This window comes from Coturnix japonica, chromosome 13 (genome assembly GCF_001577835.2).
Source record: "Coturnix japonica isolate 7356 chromosome 13, Coturnix japonica 2.1, whole genome shotgun sequence".
NCBI lineage: Eukaryota > Metazoa > Chordata > Aves > Galliformes > Phasianidae > Coturnix > Coturnix japonica.
In genome coordinates, this window is record NC_029528.1 from 11,392,478 (window position 1) to 11,406,386 (window position 13,909).

Here is a 13,909-nt window from a genome sequence, read left to right on the forward strand (position 1 = left end):
TTATCTCCCATGCTATTCCCCTGGCAGCCTGCTGAGCTTTGCTATGGGGGATCAAGCAGGTATCCTGCTTGGCTGCAGGAGAAGCCATTTCTGGGAAGAATCAAGACCTCTGTGGTCCTAGCCCTGGCCTTCAACAACTGTAAGGCAGGGTGATGTACTCTTTAGAGTATACAGGATACTTATTTATTAACCCAGCTTGCAGCCAGAGCCTGCCATTTTTATACAAGCACATTCATCATTTAATAGAGTCTCTCTCAAAAATGAGTGTGCATTGGGAAGCTCTGACCCCCAAAGCATTTGGCTGATATTTATAATCCAAGGAAAGGATGCACCATCACTGCACTTTTGTTTACAAATCAGACTTTCATACACCTGCATGGGCTGCTGAATGTGAAAAGGCTGTAGTAAATTGTACCAGCCAGCAAAATACAAACTGCTGAGGATGGAGTTTTAAGATATTGAAGCACATCTAATTGCTGGGCTAGGAGCAAAGGGAATCACTATAAATGTGTAGCGTGGCAATATGCTTGGGAGATGAGAAGCTCCAGCGATGCTAGTCCTGACATTCCCTTCTTTCCAGTTTGACATTACCATGACATAATAACGTGTGTCCAGCACTCAGTCCTGCTGCTGTTGTCATATTGTGCTTCATACCTCACTCTGGCTCCCCTTGTACATCCTCCTGTAATACAACCAATATACCCTGCAGCATGGCTGCATATTCAGGATTACATCTTCCTACCTTTTATCTTTGCTTTTGCATATCAGTGCAGACATGACTACGCTTGTAGTTCCTCCTTTTAAACCAGCCTTGACAAGACTCTCATTTGCTACATTCTTTTCCAACATGGTCTTTTCAAAGGCAACCATCACCACCTTGGGGTGTGTTTTTTCCATCTTTAAATATGAATTTCTTGACATTCTCCGTCTAATTCTGTCTCAGTTACAATGTAGTCCTCATTTTGTTGTGGTCCTAGAGAATCAGTCAGTCTGCTGCTAATCTCTCACAGTTTACTATCAGTATACCCCCCTATTCTGCAACATCTTCAAATCCTTTCCTCTGACTTTCTCATTGCCATAAAACATGTATCTGTATAACTTCACAGCTGCATCTTTGCATGCTGCTAATGTCCTCTTCATCCTTCTGTTTTCCCTGTCCGGTTTATAATCGCATTTGAATGTTATATATCTGTTTATCTCCCTGTTTATGCTTTGAATGTAAAGGTGGACTTTAGAGATTAACTGGTGCCCCAACACCCTTCTTTTTTAATACTTAATTTTATTGCACTCAGTGATCCTTATGGGTCCCTTCCAACTTGGGACATTCTATGAGTTTGTTTTTTTCCCCTTTTGAGGAGGTTCTAAGTGATGATACAAGTGCATTCTCTTAGTGTCACCTCATATTCCATTAACTGCCCATGTCTTCCACTACTTTGGACAAGATCTTACTAACACCTCAGACTGCCCCTATTTGCTTCATGTCAATACTCTTCCCATATATTTTAGAAATTAAAAGGAAAATGTCTGCTGTTTTATCCATAAAAATCACATCAGCCCCATAATTCCAGACTCACTATCATAGGAAATGCAAAACTGGCCTTATTTTTAGGAAGGAAATACTCTCTCTTTGCACGTAGCAGCACTGTATCTCGTATTTAACTTTGCATAAATACTGTTATTAGGAACACTGCTGAAGTGGTTATTTCCCTCAAGGAAAGTTAAGAAAAAATCCTACCCATTTCTATTCCTGGCATAATTTAACTCCTGTTCAACCCATTGCTATGGTAATAGTACCGGGAGTGATGTGTTCTGTGGCAAGGAGACAACACAGAGAGGGAAGAGCCCCATCGGAGCAGGTTGGTCTGACCCAGCTGCCTTTGGGAAGGCAGTAAGAAGTGATGTGGGCATTGCATTTCCCCATCTGTGGGCAGCAAGAGATAATTTGCACTGCTTTAAGAAGCTGATCTGTTGGGTATCTCTCTGTAAACTGAGTTAGCCTAATTATTGTGATTGGTAATGACTGCTGCTTGCCAGGGACCGTATGAATAAGATCCACTCATCAGGGGCACACTTCAGCACTGCCATGCAGCTGAAAATGCTGCTCACTTAGGGATGCAGAAAACCAGCCCTACTCCTTCTCTGTAACATCCCCAGCTCACACCCAAAAAGAGGAAAATGAGCTGTCCAGCCCAAATATAAGCCAGGGATGGCTTGCTGAAGAATAAGACATACAAAGTAATGATAGCTGTATTTGATGCCTGTTTCCTATCCTTCCCCCCCCCCCCCCCCAACCCTCCTGCCTAAATACAGCAGCTTTTAAAAGACATCCTCTTTCATGCTCAGCTAAACCACACAGTGCAGCCTGACCCTGGTGCCTAAGATGAACGTGTACTAATCCAGTGCTGAAGCAGATCCCTAATCCAGATGAGGAGCTGGGACTGCTGCAGCTGCCAGCTGGGCTGGGGGAGCTGAGGATGGGGCACAGAGCCCTGAGCCCCTTTTATGGAAGGGAATGGCAAGAAAGATGCTCAGGATGGAGGATACAGCAACAACTTCTCCTAAGGAACAGTCCTCAGGTGGAGAAAGTTTATGAATATCCCATACACAGATGAGACAGAAGAGAGAGCTGAAGCAATGCAACAGTGATGTCATTAATGGAGACTGAGCTTTATAAAGCCGTCAGGAGAACCCAGAAGACACTGCCACTGTGGCAGCCAGCAAACATCTTCAGCAAAGGGGAAGGGATATAAGGCCATGAGAGATGGCAGGCCTGGGGTCATGCTTTGAATTCCACTTTCCATTACAAAAAATATTAAATAAATAAAATAAAATCATTCAAAATCTCCTCTTGCTTGTGATAATTCTTCAGTGTTAGAAAGAAGCAGGATGATCTCTTGCCACCTCAGCCCAGTTGGCTTTGGCTGCTCAGCCCTTCAGAGCCAAACACCAGAATGGTCCTTACAAAGAGAAAGAAGATCAAAATTCAGCACGATGCTTGGACTGCAAAATGAAAAACGTAAACCGTTCCCCTGCAACTTTCAGGACGGTTAATGACAAGAGTGTGGATTTATCGAATTGCCACTTTGATCACTTACTTCACATGCTGTCTCATCCTGCAAAGGGCTCCTGCTACGAGCAGAGGACCTTATGCTCCCTGTGTGGAGCTGAGGACACTCCACATCACACAGAGAGAGGTCCCCAGAACTAATTTGATCCTGACGAATAGTTCTTGTAGAGAAATAGCCCTATAGAGCTTTGTGTGCAATAAGGTAATTAACAGATCATAGGACCACTTGGGACATTAAAGGCTCAGAGAAGCCAATAGACCAGAGGGCTGTAAATTCTGCCAGGGTTAATCCAACTGTGGTGCATTAAAATAAGAAGGGAGAGAACAGAAATAAATGAGTTTAGTTTCTCACTTACCAGCTCTGAGCTACAGTTTTTGCCATCATCCAAAAGCTTATTAACCTACAAGTGATTTTTCTATGGGTGATTTTTCATTCTTCTTTTTTCTAATTACATTCAGGAGTGTAGGGATGCTGTGGTGCTCTGTGCAGCTGAGTTGATGTCCTCCACTGTGCAGGCAAAGCAGCAGCCCAGCAGCAATAGGCAGCATGGGCACTTATGTCCTGAGCTGGGTTTCTGATAACAAACATCAGAGGATCACCAGTTTCCAACTAAGACTGGAATTAAACTCACTTCCCAGAAATGGCACCTGCTGCACTCCAGTCACCTTCATCAGCTTGTCCTGCACCTCCTGCCCATTGCTTCAGGGCCTCCTGCTGTCACCATGTCCCCTTTCCTTCTTCCCAACAGTGGGGCTGCTGGAAATGTGAAATCACCCAGAGCACTCTCTCCAAAAAGCAGCATTTATGTCACCTGGATGCTACAAACCACCAGCAGCTGTTTCAGATGATATTTTGCAGGAACGTGCTACAGAAATGTCAGGTCAAAAGAAGCTCTAAGATGAATGTTTTAAAGGGGTTAAAAGACTTTTCCAAAGGAAATTTCTAGCAGCTATAGACCCATGTCACAATGTGCCAATCCTCATCAAGCCACAGAGTTCAATTTCCCTTAATTCTCATTTAACCCTTCTACAGGGACTAACGTCTCTGAGTATTTTCCAGCACAAGCCCTTGCTCAGTGCCTCCAGTTAAACCAGGTTGGCCATAGGGTCACAGTAGGCCACCAGCAATATAAAGAGGAAATTTGTAGAGCTGGCTTCTTGTTTACATCACAGCAGCACTGAAAAGATCCAGATTTATTGTTGCTAAATACTTTATGCATGTATAATATGATAAAACAGCAGGGACAGAGAAAAGGCATTTTGGCTCTTCCCCTTCAGTCAGATTGGGCAACTGACAAATAAAGAGATGTGGCAGCTTTGAAAGTCAAGGCAAGAGAGAATAAGCAAAGATCTGGGTGCCTGCTCCAGGATTTTGGCCTATCATCCTGATTGTATCCCTGGGTGGGGGAGGTTCTCACAGATAAATTCCTGTCTCTTGGGATGTCCCCATGTTTCCAAGGAGACTGAGGGCAGATGCTCTCAAAACTGCAGCTCGCTGCAGGGATGTCATTAACCAGGTCTGTGCTGCAGGCACTCACTAGTCTCCAATGGCCAGAACCTGGGCAGAACTCCCCCAGACTGCTGACACTGATCTTCCTACTTGAGTGAAGAGAAAAAAGTCCCTATCTCTTATCATTCACTCAGGCCGATTGATTGCTTTTTTTTGTCATAAAAACATTTCCCAGCTCTCCCTCAGTCTCTTCCTCCTTGCATCCCCAGAAGCTTTGCCTCTGCAGAGCGGCCATCAGATGCTCACTCTCAAGTCTGGAGGCGTGAGGAATAGCTGCAAGGGCAAATGTATCACGGAGGAAATTGTTTACCTTTCCTGACATCTCTATTTCCTCATATGAGGCTCAGATAACCCACTGCCTTCTCTGAGGACATCTGTTTGTATGAAATACTACAGCACACACCTGTCTCCTGGCATGCGTGGGTGCGCAGGTGTCATGTGGCATTAGATTTGCTCAGCCATCAGAGATGCACTTTGTCATCCCCTTAGGGACAAGCTGTAACTTTCTTCGCGTTAGAACACAGCGGAGACTTGGGGCCAGATTTTTTTTCTATTTTTTATCTTGCTGATGCTGATCAAAACAGTCTTTACTGTTGTCAGTGGAGTGGTAACATGTCAGCATCTGATTCCAAAAATGGGGCATGGAAGAAGGGCCAATTGGCAGGAGAACTTAGAAACAAAAAACGAAGCAGAAATGCTGGTTCTTTCATTATTATTGGCTTTCCAGTGCTCGACGCTATTGTGCATCGTGTCTGCATGCTACAAGATGGAACAAGCAGTGCATTTTTAATCTGACAAATAATCTGTTGTCCCAATTTCCTTCTGCAGAATGAAAATTATTAAGTCTTTTAGGATCATTCCTAGCTGAACATCTCTCTCTATTGCTTTTCTAAACCTCCTACAATTCTACTGTCCGGATGCCAATGTAAATAATCTTTTCTCCAGAGCATCTTCATAAGACTTCAAACATTATGGAAATAAAGAAAATAAACCCAGTTATTGTCTGAATAATCGCTTGTTTATTGATGGAGACAAGTATGCTCATTTTTCTTGCTCTCTGGTGATTAGATTATGATAAACTGTGACATTTAGTGATAAACTTGGTATGGTTGGTTACATACAGCTTAAAAAAGAGGCTATCCAATTATTCTTTCATGTGCTGGTGAAATGCATTAACCACTTGTGAAGGGTACTTCAGTGGTTATGAAGCAAGCTGAGTATCTTCTTCTCTAAGCTGCTGTGACAATGCAAAGGTCACACATGGTCCCTGGCCTATGGATAGCATGCTTTGTTGTATCCCACTGTTTACCCACATTACAGCAAATCCTGAAGCCTGAGATAGAATGGTGATGTTCTTCCTGCCTGTAAGCTATCATTTCTTCTTTGCTGCCTTAAAAGCTGTGCCCCAAGATGCAAAATCTCCCAGTCACAAGGCTCAAGAAATGAGCCCTGGCAGCACCATTCCAGCTATGTCAGCCTATGAGATACCACTGAAGATCTCTCAGATCTTCCTTCATGGCAAAGACTTACTGCACATCTCTACTGAGATTGCTGGCATTACATATACATCCTGTTGAGCTGAGACCAGCAAATCGTGCTGTTGGCAGATGCTCACAAGATATTATTTCTTAGCAGCTGTGAAAGGATGACTCCAAAGCCACAGAATTGGAAGAGAGAGGTCCCTGGACGTGACCTTCTATTTTACAAGGAGAACATAATCTTCACAGCTCAGGTCCTCTAGGAAAAAATGACATCCAGAGTCAGTGCAAGCCATGTGACACTTCTCTGTTAGTATGTCCTTATGTCCTGATTGCTGTTGTTCACTGAACAAAATCAACAGTATCATCAGGAGTAGACTGCCATGAAACTGTGAATTTTAGAACAGTATTTTGGCAGAAGCAATAAGGCACCTGGGCCAGCCAAGAGGCTGAACCATCCAAACAACTTGATAGGAATTAATTTCAACAATGAGAAAACAGAAATCCCCTGAGGGAGCAAGGTATGTACTAAATGCAAAAACGGCTCGTAATTAAATTCTTGGCTATGAACTGAAAAGGTTTAGAGGAGTGCTTTCTTTTGTCCTTCTGTGTTCCTTCCCGGGGGCAAGGAGGCTGTGTGGGAGTTTGACTTGGCTGGTACTCTGAGATGGGAGAGTGAAATCTGCTCTGGAAAGGTCTTTTGGAAGAAAGCTCGTTATTCCATGGCCACCTTTTGAGTTTTATGTTCACCCAAGGAGAGAAATCCCAGTTCAAGGCCAGCCTAGGAGGCCCAAATGTACTAAGAAGACCCAGCAGGGCAAGGAATGGTGAAGGATTTGAGTTTACCCTCCTCCTAAGTTCAGTGACTCCTCCTGGCATCAAGGCTTATAAATCAGCATCAATAGCAGGTGCACTTGAGGGGTGAGGATTTGAGTCTCGAAGCTCAGCACTTCACCTACATCACTGAACAGCAAGGTGTCTGATGGAACAGAATACATTTCAGACTGTAATAAGGCACTTTGTTATCCAGGATGAATGTCTCACTCCCTCCTGCACTCCCTGCAGTCAGCAGGGACAAAAGCAACTCTTCTCTCCCAGCTTCTTTGGTACAGCCCTGAACGAACCACCCATGCACCTTCCACCTCCCCACAGAACATGTTACCATAGAAATGTGTTTTAACACACAGTGTAAGAATTCCATGACTATCTTTAGTTTAGCACATGTGATGTGCACTTTGCAGCTCTAGCCCAGAACACAGCAGCTTTCCAGCTCTCAGCCTGCGTTTCTAACATCCATCCTGAGTCTGCTGGGCAAGGGCTGCACAGACAAGGAGTAGAAGAGAGGCTGCTTGGCTCCCTCTGAATGCAGCACTGAGAAGCACCGAGCATCCTCACCTCACTGCTGCTGCAAATACCCAGCGGGTACCGTGTCATGGTGCAAAGGATGGGGCTGGAACTCTCACATCATGTGGTCATCTTGCAAGAGAGCAGGAAAGGGAAAGGAAAATAATAGATCTGGTTTGTTAGGGCTGCCGCCAGAACAGCTCTTCTTCATAATAACTATAATAACAACAAACATTTCCAGTTGTCTATCAGGAAAACAGAAAGCAGGCTGTAGAATACAAGTAATTTTTTTTTATCTCTGGAACATTAACTCATTTTTAAGAAAGGTGTATATGGATTTTGCTTCTCATTTCCAAACCTTTTGGAAGGCTGGGCTTCTATTTTTTGGCCTGCACCACTCATATTTTCCATAAGCAACTTCTGAACTCTCCCTCTCCACCTTCCAGTTTAGCATCTAATTTTTGTTCCTTTATTTTCCTGGTATTTATTATAGCTCTGTCTTTCTTGTGTTTGTGTTATTTCAGTTTCACCTTCGCTTTCTTTTCTTCCCTATTGGGCTCTTTTACTTTGTTTTCATTCCTCCCACCTGCTTGTCTCCTTGGTCCAAAAACCCACCCACCCATGCAAGCTTGCTTAGGATTAAGCTTGTGATTAAGCACTTCCCTCAAGAATAACAGATTCAAATACTCATTTCCTGAAGGAGAATCACTGTGTGAACCAACCATGAGCTGGACCTGCTTCAGCTGCATTCCTGGGAATGCTGCTTTTCTCTCTTACAAGGCAGCTGGGGCATAAATAATCAATATCCCCATAGCACAGGCTTAGTGTCGCAAACAAACCAGGTCCAGCATCCCTGTGAGGCACAGCGTGGGCAGCTCAGAGGTTACAGCACACCAAAGTGCTGGGAACAACTTTAAGTTGAAGAGATATTTCTTTTGGCTGCCAGAGTATGGGAACTAGCTGATATATGTTGTACTGTGCTATGATTCCAGGCCAGCTATACACTAAGCTGCTGGAAATAATGATTGATCCCACTGGGTTTGTTAATTATAAGATGAATGGGCAACCAGAAACATATTAGTGAGAAGAAAAGAAACCAGTGTGCAGAGACCATATGTTCCTGAAAATTATTCTAAACATTCCTCAGCCATTCAGAGCAACACATCTTTGTTTTTTTTAATGCTTATGGATGTTTTCCCAGTGTAACCCCTCACTTAAACACACACCTAACTTAAAAGTCATGAAGAGTTTCACTGCCATCAGCTGGGATTGTCATGGATGTTCTATGGTAACTGTTGAGTCACAGCCTGAACCACTGATGGAGCACCTGGGGAAGGACCAGGTCAGCCCTGGGAGCACAGGTGAGGGCAGTTCAGCTGTGTGACTGGAAGGGCTGCAGCCTGGCTGTACCTCTCTTAAACCTCATTTAAGGGCTGACTGCCCCTGGGGAAGCATCTCTGGTTGGAGATTCTTCCCTTTTGGAGTCATTTCTGCAAGCCTGGATCTTTGGAGGTAGGTGAGTACGCTTCCTTTATAATACCATTCTATCCACACTAGTCTCTTGTGTTATATTCTTCTATTGCCTTTCCATTGTATTAATCTTATTAATTGTAATACATGTGTGCCAAGACTTGAAAGCAGCAGGAATATGCACAACTCCTTAGTACCAAAGTACCAGATACAACCAGGTTATAGGACTGTGTTCTCTGTGTGTGTATGCCCCTAGAGCTGTATGTGGTAGTGTGGATGTAAGACCTGAAGGCTGTAGTTCTACAACCAACTGTTCTTTTTGTTGGTTGTTGGTTTTTTTTTCCATCATTGAAGCTTTGGTACTGAAAGTATCTCCTCGCAATTAATGTTTTATTTTGGCGGTGGCCCACAGCGTGCCCTCTGGCAGTACATTAAAACAGTGGTGGATGAGCAAGAGACATTTGTTTGGGGATGTCTCTGTGTCTGAAGTTTGGGAAGAAGTTAAGAGAGAAAAGTGGAAACACCACTACAACTCAGCTCAGCTGCTCTTAACAGTGCTTTGTAGAGCTAAGAACTGAAACCCCAGCACCTGGAAGCCTTTGGAAGAGGCTTACTGTGCATACTTAGATCTTCAGAGCATGGCAGCAAGCATTGAGAAGACACAGAAGCTTAATAATTGAGACATTGACACTTATATTTTCCATCTGTTCAGAACTGTCATACAGATACTATTTCAGATCCTACCCGTGGTTAAAGCAGGAGGATGTATGTGCACAGACTCGCAGAGAAGCAGATTTTCAGCAGAATGTGTTCAGATCAGACATACATGCGAACAGTGAGGGTGCAACTCTGCTTATGCATTAACGCTGCAGCTTTTGACGCTTTGCCAGGATGACATACAAAGGCAGGAATGGCAAAGCTGACACCCAGGCCTTAACTCACCATTGCTCATTTTTCTGTGTTTCTCATGTGACAAGCACACTGTGTTTCACAGTATTGCCATGGACTGTGCAAGGCAAGAGTGTGGGGACACCCCCAGTTTGCTGACAGAAGCATCCCCTGCAGTGCACTGGACTCAGATTGGAGTTCTTAAAATTAAAGCTTCTGAAAAAAAGCTGGGAAAACGTCTTGGCAGGAGAGGAGGTTGCTTGCACCAGCTGTACTCATGCATGATAAGCTCCTGGCCCTCCAGCTGCTCTGGAGACCTTCCTTCAGCTCTGATTCCTGCGAGATTTATTAGCAGCATGATGTGGGATTGGAACAGGTTAGCAGGCTGCTGGTCAGAGCTTCTGTTTGCAAGGTGCCTGCAAAATTTCTAACAAGCTTTAGAGTATCTTGGAAGTTGTAGTATGCTGAGCTTTGTTAACTGTCTTGGGCGTAAGAGCTCTCCTGCTGTGCCGTGAGGAATAGCACAACAGATCATGTGCATTTAACCTGGGACTACCAGAGATAGAATCTGCTTTTTGATGGCTTGGTGTTGCTTACAATGAGCACAGTAAAGGAAAGAGTTTTGTGAAGATCTTGCAGCAGGAAAGAGGAAGAAAGCACCTTCTTTTCCTTGGTTCTATATATGTTGGAGAGTCACTGTGTGCTCTATTGCCCCTCACTCTCAGCACCTAATGTAGCTGACAGCAGACCCAAACCCTCCCTGCCATGCACTCCCTAACAGGGCTCTCAATTTTGTCTCATAAGCACAGTCATTGATTTTAATTTGATACAAAAGGTTTTGAGCCTTCCAGCTCCACTCCTGACCCCTGCAGTCACTGGGGAATGGCAGTCCTGCTTGTAGCATGGCCAGGTGAGGATCATAAAGAGCAAAAAGCATTTCTGGCTTGTGAAAGTAGCAAAAGATAACCAGGTGCCATTTAACTGCTCTTCTACCATATGTTGGACTGTATCTCTCATCCACGTTATCTAAGAATTTATTCCATTTTTTGTATCATACAAATTCATTTTGAACTCAGCACCACAAAGGACTTCTACCATTTTCATTTGTCATGTCATCAACCTGCCTTTGGAAATGAACTTCACCTAAGGAGGAGGAAGGCTGATTCTTTGCCTTTGTTTGCTTTGTTTTTATTTAATAGAGGGAGAAGAAAAAGAGGAGAGAGAAAGGGGCACTTCATCAGTTCCTGTGGCTTTAGGATTTGTTGGAAAATCAGTCACTAAGAGGGGTGGTCCTTGTGAGGAGATTCAAGCAATATTAAAATGTTCAATTAAACTTATTGAAGAGAATATTAAGATACAGTTTAATCACCATTTGTGAGTACCTACATGGGGAGAATATTTGATGTAAGAGGGTTCTTTATTCTAACTGAGAAAACACTGAATTCATCTTTCAGCAGTTTAACAAAGATTCAATTAGAAATGAGATGAATTTATCTGTTTACTTTTAATGGTGAGGACGCTGTAGATTCAAGGACTATCCTGACCACTGGCTACATGGAAATTAAAAAGAAAGAGCCAAGCTATTTTAGTCAGGGTTTAAAGTCCTAAACTGCTTTTTACCCTGAGATGTTTTAAAAAAATATATAATAATAATAAAAAAATCCTTTTTGAAGTAGTACAAGCTACCTCACGCAGCAAAACTGCTGGGAGCCATAAATCTCCCAGAAGAGAACTTATTTTTCTCCTGATTTTCATGTTAGCTGCATTTGACTGTCTTCCCATGATGAGTTTTGGCATCTAGGTGTAGTAGTGATGTAAACATCAATATTTTAACGTCAAAGAAGAATACAAAATGAAATTGAATTCCAGCAAGTGTAAAGGAAACACAACAATAGCTTTCCTACTGAATCCTCTGCAGATTTCAGATAATGGATTATTCATAGACCTTCAGCTCATAACAAGATGCCCTTTATTCAAAGAATCATGGAACGGTTTAGGTTGGAAGTGACCTTAAAGTCCATCCAGTTCCAACTCCTGCAGGGTTACCCACCACCAGCTCAGGCTGTCCATCTGGTCTTGGGCATCTCCAGGGATGAGAAAACAAAGGTGTAGATTGACTTCCCAGTTAGCACCATACTAAAATCATCCTAACAGTCTTAGTTTCTTTTAAAATGGGATTTTAAAACCTCTACTGCACTTAGTTCAGCACGTTATTCTTTAAGAATAATCCTGCTTTAAGAGGGAAGTGACACAGTGTTCTCAGAGGCTTTTTTGCTCTCTGGGCTTCATGGTCCTTTGCCACTGATGTTCAGAGTGGCTTTAGACAAACTGAACTCTGAAGGCTTCGTTTTCATTTGTTAAATGCCTACTAATTCAAGAGGGTATTAGATGACTTAATTAATACAGTAAGACTTTGATAGGTTCAGATGTTAGACTCTCCAGAAGAGCAGGATGTAAACCAGACAAAATCACAGTCCACCATCAACTGTTCCTTTTTAATGAATTTCAATCCTTGATCAGAGACATGCAAAGAGATTTCATTGCCTTGTTGTTTGCCTCCATGCTGCAGTTCTGTGTGACGCTGATGACCTGTTAGTGCTGCTTTGAGGAAAAGGCACAACCGAAGCAACTTCAGCATTGAATAGTCGCCTGTTTAATAATAGGGTTTACCAGAAGCAGCTCACTTTGCAGGAGAACTGTAGCACAAGATAATTGACCTTAATACAGTTATGTGCCTTTGCCTTTGATTTGGGCCGTGCAACTAAATTTGTGGTCAATTACAGAGCCTGAAAGAGTGAGCATGAAGGCATAATTAAAGGTTACTGAGAGGTGGACACAAAAGGAGTAGCTTTGAAATTTAAGTCCACTAATTCACTCTGGTTCCAGGGACATAAACAAGGTCTCAGCTCTGCAGAGTTCAAAAAGCCATCTGCACAGGTAGCTCCAGATTTCCATTGCCAGAGGTCTCCAGGGCAGCAGCAACACAGCATGCCCACTTCATTAAATGGATGAAAGAAACTCTTTTAGTACGACAAAGTTTTCTAGCGTTAGGAAGTACGCTTTCAAACAAAGAAAACTCATTTCTGTCTTTCCATTCATGGAGCCTGTAGCCAAGACATAGAATCCCAACCAAGCTCTACATGAGGGCTCACAACCCTTTTGATCCTCATAGTCCACAGAGAAATGCCCCAGTGGTAGTACATCAATATACAGCCCCCTGGGTAAGAAGGGCGCACCATTTAAATGTTAATTGAATGAAGTGAGACTTAGGAGGTCAGAGCTATATTTGATTTCATGCTATCCTATTCTATCCAGCACTATTTCAGCACAACCTTGATTATGTTGCCTTTCCTTTTCATTACTCAAATTCCTTACCCATAAAGAGGGAATCATAATATTTATTCATTTCCAGGAATGCTACATTGGTAATGTACATTTGAGTGTCTTCATATGGAAGTTACTACAGGAATCAGGATTTGTTTGTAAGAAATCTCTCAAAAAAGGTTGATTTCAGTATTTTGTGATCACAAATAACCAAGTGAAGAATAGCTCTGAAAGAACACATAGCAAGCTTTGGGCGCAGTGCTGGTTCTCTCAAAGGGCTCCAATCCATAAGGATAAATCGACGCATGATGAGAATTCATGAGCTCACAGTAAGAACAACCATCGCATTCAGAAGAGATATATACCTGTTCTGCGATGATTGCTTGTTGCAATGAGAATACAGAGAAAGCAATATACAACCCAAATGATTAAAGGCAAGAAGCAGAAGTCCACTGTAAAAGCAGCAGCCCAGAATGCGTGTCAAGAGTGAATTATGAAAATAGCCTTGTACATCCATGGCAATTTCACACAGCCATTCTGATAACGATGAACATGACAGCGTGCAATAGGAATAACAATGCCTGGAATTATTTCAAACGATATATTTTTAAGGACCGTCACTTTAGTTCTCTCTTTGCATCTGTGCAGGGTAGCTGAATTAATGATAAATATGATTCAAGCAACAAAAGAGCGAACATTACTCTCTATTATCAGCCCTCCTTCCTGCCTGGAAATAGCACAAAGATATTCCTTACAAGTGAACTGCAGATGATCTTGTACCCAGTGAACTATAGTTTGTACAGAGAAACCAAGAGGCTGGGGAAGAAC

At 42.9% G+C, this 13,909-nt stretch overlaps 1 long non-coding RNA gene across 1 annotated transcript; it reads left to right on the forward strand.

The window, feature by feature from the left end:
* The first annotated feature begins 8,791 nt into the window (after positions 1-8,791).
* On the forward strand, positions 8,792-12,019 carry LOC107320506. The gene is made up of 2 exons (XR_001558290.2): positions 8,792-8,915; positions 9,282-12,019. It is a non-coding gene; the product is annotated as an uncharacterized LOC107320506 (long non-coding RNA).
* The last annotated feature ends 1,890 nt before the right edge of the window (positions 12,020-13,909 follow it).